This window comes from Hyla sarda, unplaced genomic scaffold (assembly GCF_029499605.1).
Source record: "Hyla sarda isolate aHylSar1 unplaced genomic scaffold, aHylSar1.hap1 scaffold_658, whole genome shotgun sequence".
Lineage (NCBI taxonomy): Eukaryota > Metazoa > Chordata > Amphibia > Anura > Hylidae > Hyla > Hyla sarda.
The window spans coordinates 187,361-194,726 of NW_026610673.1; the positions used below are offsets into that span (position 1 = coordinate 187,361).

General features: G+C 43.4%; 5 pseudogenes; all 5 read right to left on the reverse strand.

Moving 5' to 3' along the window:
- Positions 1-120: 120 nt before the first annotated feature.
- Positions 121-384, reverse strand: LOC130342698 (U2 spliceosomal RNA; annotated as a pseudogene).
- A 1,476-nt stretch (positions 385-1,860) lies between these two features.
- Positions 1,861-2,124, reverse strand: LOC130342700 (U2 spliceosomal RNA; annotated as a pseudogene).
- A 1,479-nt stretch (positions 2,125-3,603) lies between these two features.
- On the reverse strand, positions 3,604-3,867 carry LOC130342701 (U2 spliceosomal RNA; annotated as a pseudogene).
- A 1,473-nt stretch (positions 3,868-5,340) lies between these two features.
- LOC130342702 (U2 spliceosomal RNA) lies at positions 5,341-5,604 on the reverse strand (annotated as a pseudogene).
- A 1,474-nt stretch (positions 5,605-7,078) lies between these two features.
- Positions 7,079-7,342, reverse strand: LOC130342703 (U2 spliceosomal RNA; annotated as a pseudogene).
- Positions 7,343-7,366: the final 24 nt, after the last annotated feature.

Here is a 7,366-nt window from a genome sequence, read left to right on the forward strand (position 1 = left end):
AAATGAATAGACGTTCATAAACCAGTCAGTGCAACTCATCATTTTGGTCTCCAATTCTCAAACTCAAATTCTCACCCACGGAGGATTAAATGAGAATCTTTCTTGTTTAACACTGGAATGGGGTGGTGCACTGTTCACTACCCGAAGATACTGCCACATCGGGTCAATGCATAGGGCGACAGAAGCAAGCTTCCAAATCAGCTCCCTTTCTCAAAAATCCATTTAATTTATGGTCCCCAGATAGGGAACGTATGTATCAGTATGTGCTCACAAGTCACCCAAGTGCAAGTATTCACACAAAAAAAAACGTGCCTCAGGATGCGATCTGTCGCAAGATCCTTTCTTTTTTTACACTTGATCTAAGCCAAAAGGCCTAGAGGGGATAACCGGGAAAGGGGTGGACCCAACCATGTCCCCTTCATGAGCACTCACATTACTCATAGGAATGGAAGGAAGGCTGGCAGCCAACCAGCCTCCCATACACTTTCTGGGTGGGTGGCAGTCAGCCACCCATACATACATACAGCACAGGCTAAACCCACATCATCACTTAAAAAAAGGACAGGCGACCATTGCACTCTGATGGAGCATTTAGCAATGCAATCCATAGCCTGGCTTTTGCCTGAACCCCCATCACTCCTCCTCTTGCATATAAGACAATATTTCAGATCTGCATATGAAAACAACACGCCTACCTTTGTTGCACATAGCTGCCTGCCTGTCTCTAGTTACCCCACTGGCTGTAGCTGCGTCCCTTCCGACATGGAATAACACCAACTGTAACGATAAACTGAAAATTAACAGTATAAACCTGCATCATTTTGGACTCTGGTATTTGCTGAATCCGGGTGACCTGACAATCGATGGTGGTGCCGCTGGTGATTCTGGCCTTCTTGGAATCTGTTGGGCCTATGTGTTAGCTCACACATCACTTGGGTATCCATGGTAACTACCACAACATGGTCATCTGCAGTTTACATCTAGCCCGTGGCATTGAATGGCATTTTAAAAGTGCTAAGGGTCCTGGTGCAATAATCCTCCCATGAGGATCAGCCTCAACGGCTTTGTAGATTGCACTCATGTCAGCAACTCCATATACATTTTTTTTTCTTCATGCTTCTTTCTTCATCCTTTTTTCTTTCTGTCATTCAGACTTTCATTCATTCGATCTCTCTCACTCACTTGCTTTAACTCATTTGTTCTCACTCACTCACTCACTCACTCAATCACTCACTCACTCATTCACTCTCACTCACTCTCACTCTCTCACTCACTCGCTCACTAAGTCAGTCTCTCTCTCTCTCTCTCTTTTTCTTTTTATATATATTTTTTTCCGTCTTCTTCTTCTTCTTCTTCTTCTTCTTCTTCAGACCCTGTCATAGCACTAATGCCTTTCCAATACCACCAGCAGATGGAGACACTCCATTGCAACATTGGTTGTGAGCAGCAGTTTCTAAAAACAAATGCCTCATGGCGGATTTCCCATCCATCAATGGATGGTAAATTTTGTTTTTATCATTCACTGACCACAGAAACCAATGCATGGTCAAGCAACAGCAATGACACACCCTTGTGTATAGGCATGAGACCCTCATGTCATTTAACAGGATTCAGCACCACCCACAAGACAGCTACCTGTCATGTCATGTCAAACCTGCACAGGTGTGCTAGATTATTATTATTTAGTTTTATTTTATTTTTTTACACCAATCAGTGTGCAAACATGGTCATTAAAACGCTAAATGAATAGACGTTCATAAACCAGTCAGTGCAACTCATCATTTTGGTCTCCAATTCTCAAACTCAAATTCTCACCCACGGAGGATTAAATGAGAATCTTTCTTGTTTAACACTGGAATGGGGTGGTGCACTGTTCACTACCCGAAGATACTGCCACATCGGGTCAATGCATAGGGCGACAGAAGCAAGCTTCCAAATCAGCTCCCTTTCTCAAAAATCCATTTAATTTATGGTCCCCAGATAGGGAACGTATGTATCAGTATGTGCTCACAAGTCACCCAAGTGCAAGTATTCACACAAAAAAAAACGTGCCTCAGGATGCGATCTGTCGCAAGATCCTTTCTTTTTTTACACTTGATCTAAGCCAAAAGGCCTAGAGGGGATAACCGGGAAAGGGGTGGACCCAACCATGTCCCCTTCATGAGCACTCACATTACTCATAGGAATGGAAGGAAGGCTGGCAGCCAACCAGCCTCCCATACACTTTCTGGGTGGGTGGCAGTCAGCCACCCATACATACATACAGCACAGGCTAAACCCACATCATCACTTAAAAAAAGGACAGGCGACCATTGCACTCTGATGGAGCATTTAGCAATGCAATCCATAGCCTGGCTTTTGCCTGAACCCCCATCACTCCTCCTCTTGCATATAAGACAATATTTCAGATCTGCATATGAAAACAACACGCCTACCTTTGTTGCACATAGCTGCCTGCCTGTCTCTAGTTACCCCACTGGCTGTAGCTGCGTCCCTTCCGACATGGAATAACACCAACTGTAACGATAAACTGAAAATTAACAGTATAAACCTGCATCATTTTGGACTCTGGTATTTGCTGAATCCGGGTGACCTGACAATCGATGGTGGTGCCGCTGGTGATTCTGGCCTTCTTGGAATCTGTTGGGCCTATGTGTTAGCTCACACATCACTTGGGTATCCATGGTAACTACCACAACATGGTCATCTGCAGTTTACATCTAGCCCGTGGCATTGAATGGCATTTTAAAAGTGCTAAGGGTCCTGGTGCAATAATCCTCCCATGAGGATCAGCCTCAACGGCTTTGTAGATTGCACTCATGTCAGCAACTCCATATACATTTTTTTTTCTTCATGCTTCTTTCTTCATCCTTTTTTCTTTCTGTCATTCAGACTTTCATTCATTCGATCTCTCTCACTCACTTGCTTTAACTCATTTGTTCTCACTCACTCACTCACTCACTCACTCATCACTCACTCACTCATTCACTCTCACTCACTCTCACTCTCTCACTCACTCGCTCACTAAGTCAGTCTCTCTCTCTCTCTCTCTTTTTCTTTTTATATATATTTTTTTCCGTCTTCTTCTTCTTCTTCTTCTTCTTCTTCTTCAGACCCTGTCATAGCACTAATGCCTTTCCAATACCACCAGCAGATGGAGACACTCCATTGCAACATTGGTTGTGAGCAGCAGTTTCTAAAAACAAATGCCTCATGGCGGATTTCCCATCCATCAATGGATGGTAAATTTTGTTTTTATCATTCACTGACCACAGAAACCAATGCATGGTCAAGCAACAGCAATGACACACCCTTGTGTATAGGCATGAGACCCTCATGTCATTTAACAGGATTCAGCACCACCCACAAGACAGCTACCTGTCATGTCATGTCAAACCTGCACAGGTGTGCTAGATTATTATTATTTAGTTTTATTTTATTTTTTTACACCAATCAGTGTGCAAACATGGTCATTAAAACGCTAAATGAATAGACGTTCATAAACCAGTCAGTGCAACTCATCATTTTGGTCTCCAATTCTCAAACTCAAATTCTCACCCACGGAGGATTAAATGAGAATCTTTCTTGTTTAACACTGGAATGGGGTGGTGCACTGTTCACTACCCGAAGATACTGCCACATCGGGTCAATGCATAGGGCGACAGAAGCAAGCTTCCAAATCAGCTCCCTTTCTCAAAAATCCATTTAATTTATGGTCCCCAGATAGGGAACGTATGTATCAGTATGTGCTCACAAGTCACCCAAGTGCAAGTATTCACACAAAAAAAAACGTGCCTCAGGATGCGATCTGTCGCAAGATCCTTTCTTTTTTTACACTTGATCTAAGCCAAAAGGCCTAGAGGGGATAACCGGGAAAGGGGTGGACCCAACCATGTCCCCTTCATGAGCACTCACATTACTCATAGGAATGGAAGGAAGGCTGGCAGCCAACCAGCCTCCCATACACTTTCTGGGTGGGTGGCAGTCAGCCACCCATACATACATACAGCACAGGCTAAACCCACATCATCACTTAAAAAAAGGACAGGCGACCATTGCACTCTGATGGAGCATTTAGCAATGCAATCCATAGCCTGGCTTTTGCCTGAACCCCCATCACTCCTCCTCTTGCATATAAGACAATATTTCAGATCTGCATATGAAAACAACACGCCTACCTTTGTTGCACATAGCTGCCTGCCTGTCTCTAGTTACCCCACTGGCTGTAGCTGCGTCCCTTCCGACATGGAATAACACCAACTGTAACGATAAACTGAAAATTAACAGTATAAACCTGCATCATTTTGGACTCTGGTATTTGCTGAATCCGGGTGACCTGACAATCGATGGTGGTGCCGCTGGTGATTCTGGCCTTCTTGGAATCTGTTGGGCCTATGTGTTAGCTCACACATCACTTGGGTATCCATGGTAACTACCACAACATGGTCATCTGCAGTTTACATCTAGCCCGTGGCATTGAATGGCATTTTAAAAGTGCTAAGGGTCCTGGTGCAATAATCCTCCCATGAGGATCAGCCTCAACGGCTTTGTAGATTGCACTCATGTCAGCAACTCCATATACATTTTTTTTTCTTCATGCTTCTTTCTTCATCCTTTTTTCTTTCTGTCATTCAGACTTTCATTCATTCGATCTCTCTCACTCACTTGCTTTAACTCATTTGTTCTCACTCACTCACTCACTCACTCAATCACTCACTCACTCATTCACTCTCACTCACTCTCACTCTCTCACTCACTCGCTCACTAAGTCAGTCTCTCTCTCTCTCTCTCTTTTTCTTTTTATATATATTTTTTTCCGTCTTCTTCTTCTTCTTCTTCTTCTTCTTCAGACCCTGTCATAGCACTAATGCCTTTCCAATACCACCAGCAGATGGAGACACTCCATTGCAACATTGGTTGTGAGCAGCAGTTTCTAAAAACAAATGCCTCATGGCGGATTTCCCATCCATCAATGGATGGTAAATTTTGTTTTTATCATTCACTGACCACAGAAACCAATGCATGGTCAAGCAACAGCAATGACACACCCTTGTGTATAGGCATGAGACCCTCATGTCATTTAACAGGATTCAGCACCACCCACAAGACAGCTACCTGTCATGTCATGTCAAACCTGCACAGGTGTGCTAGATTATTATTATTTAGTTTTATTTTATTTTTTTACACCAATCAGTGTGCAAACATGGTCATTAAAACGCTAAATGAATAGACGTTCATAAACCAGTCAGTGCAACTCATCATTTTGGTCTCCAATTCTCAAACTCAAATTCTCACCCACGGAGGATTAAATGAGAATCTTTCTTGTTTAACACTGGAATGGGGTGGTGCACTGTTCACTACCCGAAGATACTGCCACATCGGGTCAATGCATAGGGCGACAGAAGCAAGCTTCCAAATCAGCTCCCTTTCTCAAAAATCCATTTAATTTATGGTCCCCAGATAGGGAACGTATGTATCAGTATGTGCTCACAAGTCACCCAAGTGCAAGTATTCACACAAAAAAAAACGTGCCTCAGGATGCGATCTGTCGCAAGATCCTTTCTTTTTTTACACTTGATCTAAGCCAAAAGGCCTAGAGGGGATAACCGGGAAAGGGGTGGACCCAACCATGTCCCCTTCATGAGCACTCACATTACTCATAGGAATGGAAGGAAGGCTGGCAGCCAACCAGCCTCCCATACACTTTCTGGTGTGGGTGGCAGTCAGCCACCCATACATACATACAGCACAGGCTAAACCCACATCATCACTTAAAAAAAGGACAGGCGACCATTGCACTCTGATGGAGCATTTAGCAATGCAATCCATAGCCTGGCTTTTGCCTGAACCCCCATCACTCCTCCTCTTGCATATAAGACAATATTTCAGATCTGCATATGAAAACAACACGCCTACCTTTGTTGCACATAGCTGCCTGCCTGTCTCTAGTTACCCCACTGGCTGTAGCTGCGTCCCTTCCGACATGGAATAACACCAACTGTAACGATAAACTGAAAATTAACAGTATAAACCTGCATCATTTTGGACTCTGGTATTTGCTGAATCCGGGTGACCTGACAATCGATGGTGGTGCCGCTGGTGATTCTGGCCTTCTTGGAATCTGTTGGGCCTATGTGTTAGCTCACACATCACTTGGGTATCCATGGTAACTACCACAACATGGTCATCTGCAGTTTACATCTAGCCCGTGGCATTGAATGGCATTTTAAAAGTGCTAAGGGTCCTGGTGCAATAATCCTCCCATGAGGATCAGCCTCAACGGCTTTGTAGATTGCACTCATGTCAGCAACTCCATATACATTTTTTTTTCTTCATGCTTCTTTCTTCATCCTTTTTTCTTTCTGTCATTCAGACTTTCATTCATTCGATCTCTCTCACTCACTTGCTTTAACTCATTTGTTCTCACTCACTCACTCACTCACTCAATCACTCACTCACTCATTCACTCTCACTCACTCTCACTCTCTCACTCACTCGCTCACTAAGTCAGTCTCTCTCTCTCTCTCTCTTTTTCTTTTTATATATATTTTTTTCCGTCTTCTTCTTCTTCTTCTTCTTCTTCTTCAGACCCTGTCATAGCACTAATGCCTTTCCAATACCACCAGCAGATGGAGACACTCCATTGCAACATTGGTTGTGAGCAGCAGTTTCTAAAAACAAATGCCTCATGGCGGATTTCCCATCCATCAATGGATGGTAAATTTTGTTTTTATCATTCACTGACCACAGAAACCAATGCATGGTCAAGCAACAGCAATGACACACCCTTGTGTATAGGCATGAGACCCTCATGTCATTTAACAGGATTCAGCACCACCCACAAGACAGCTACCTGTCATGTCATGTCAAACCTGCACAGGTGTGCTAGATTATTATTATTTAGTTTTATTTTATTTTTTTACACCAATCAGTGTGCAAACATGGTCATTAAAACGCTAAATGAATAGACGTTCATAAACCAGTCAGTGCAACTCATCATTTTGGTCTCCAATTCTCAAACTCAAATTCTCACCCACGGAGGATTAAATGAGAATCTTTCTTGTTTAACACTGGAATGGGGTGGTGCACTGTTCACTACCCGAAGATACTGCCACATCGGGTCAATGCATAGGGCGACAGAAGCAAGCTTCCAAATCAGCTCCCTTTCTCAAAAATCCATTTAATTTATGGTCCCCAGATAGGGAACGTATGTATCAGTATGTGCTCACAAGTCACCCAAGTGCAAGTATTCACACAAAAAAAAACGTGCCTCAGGATGCGATCTGTCGCAAGATCCTTTCTTTTTTTACACTTGATCTAAGCCAAAAGGCCTAGAGGGGATAACCGGGAAAGGGGTGGACCCAAC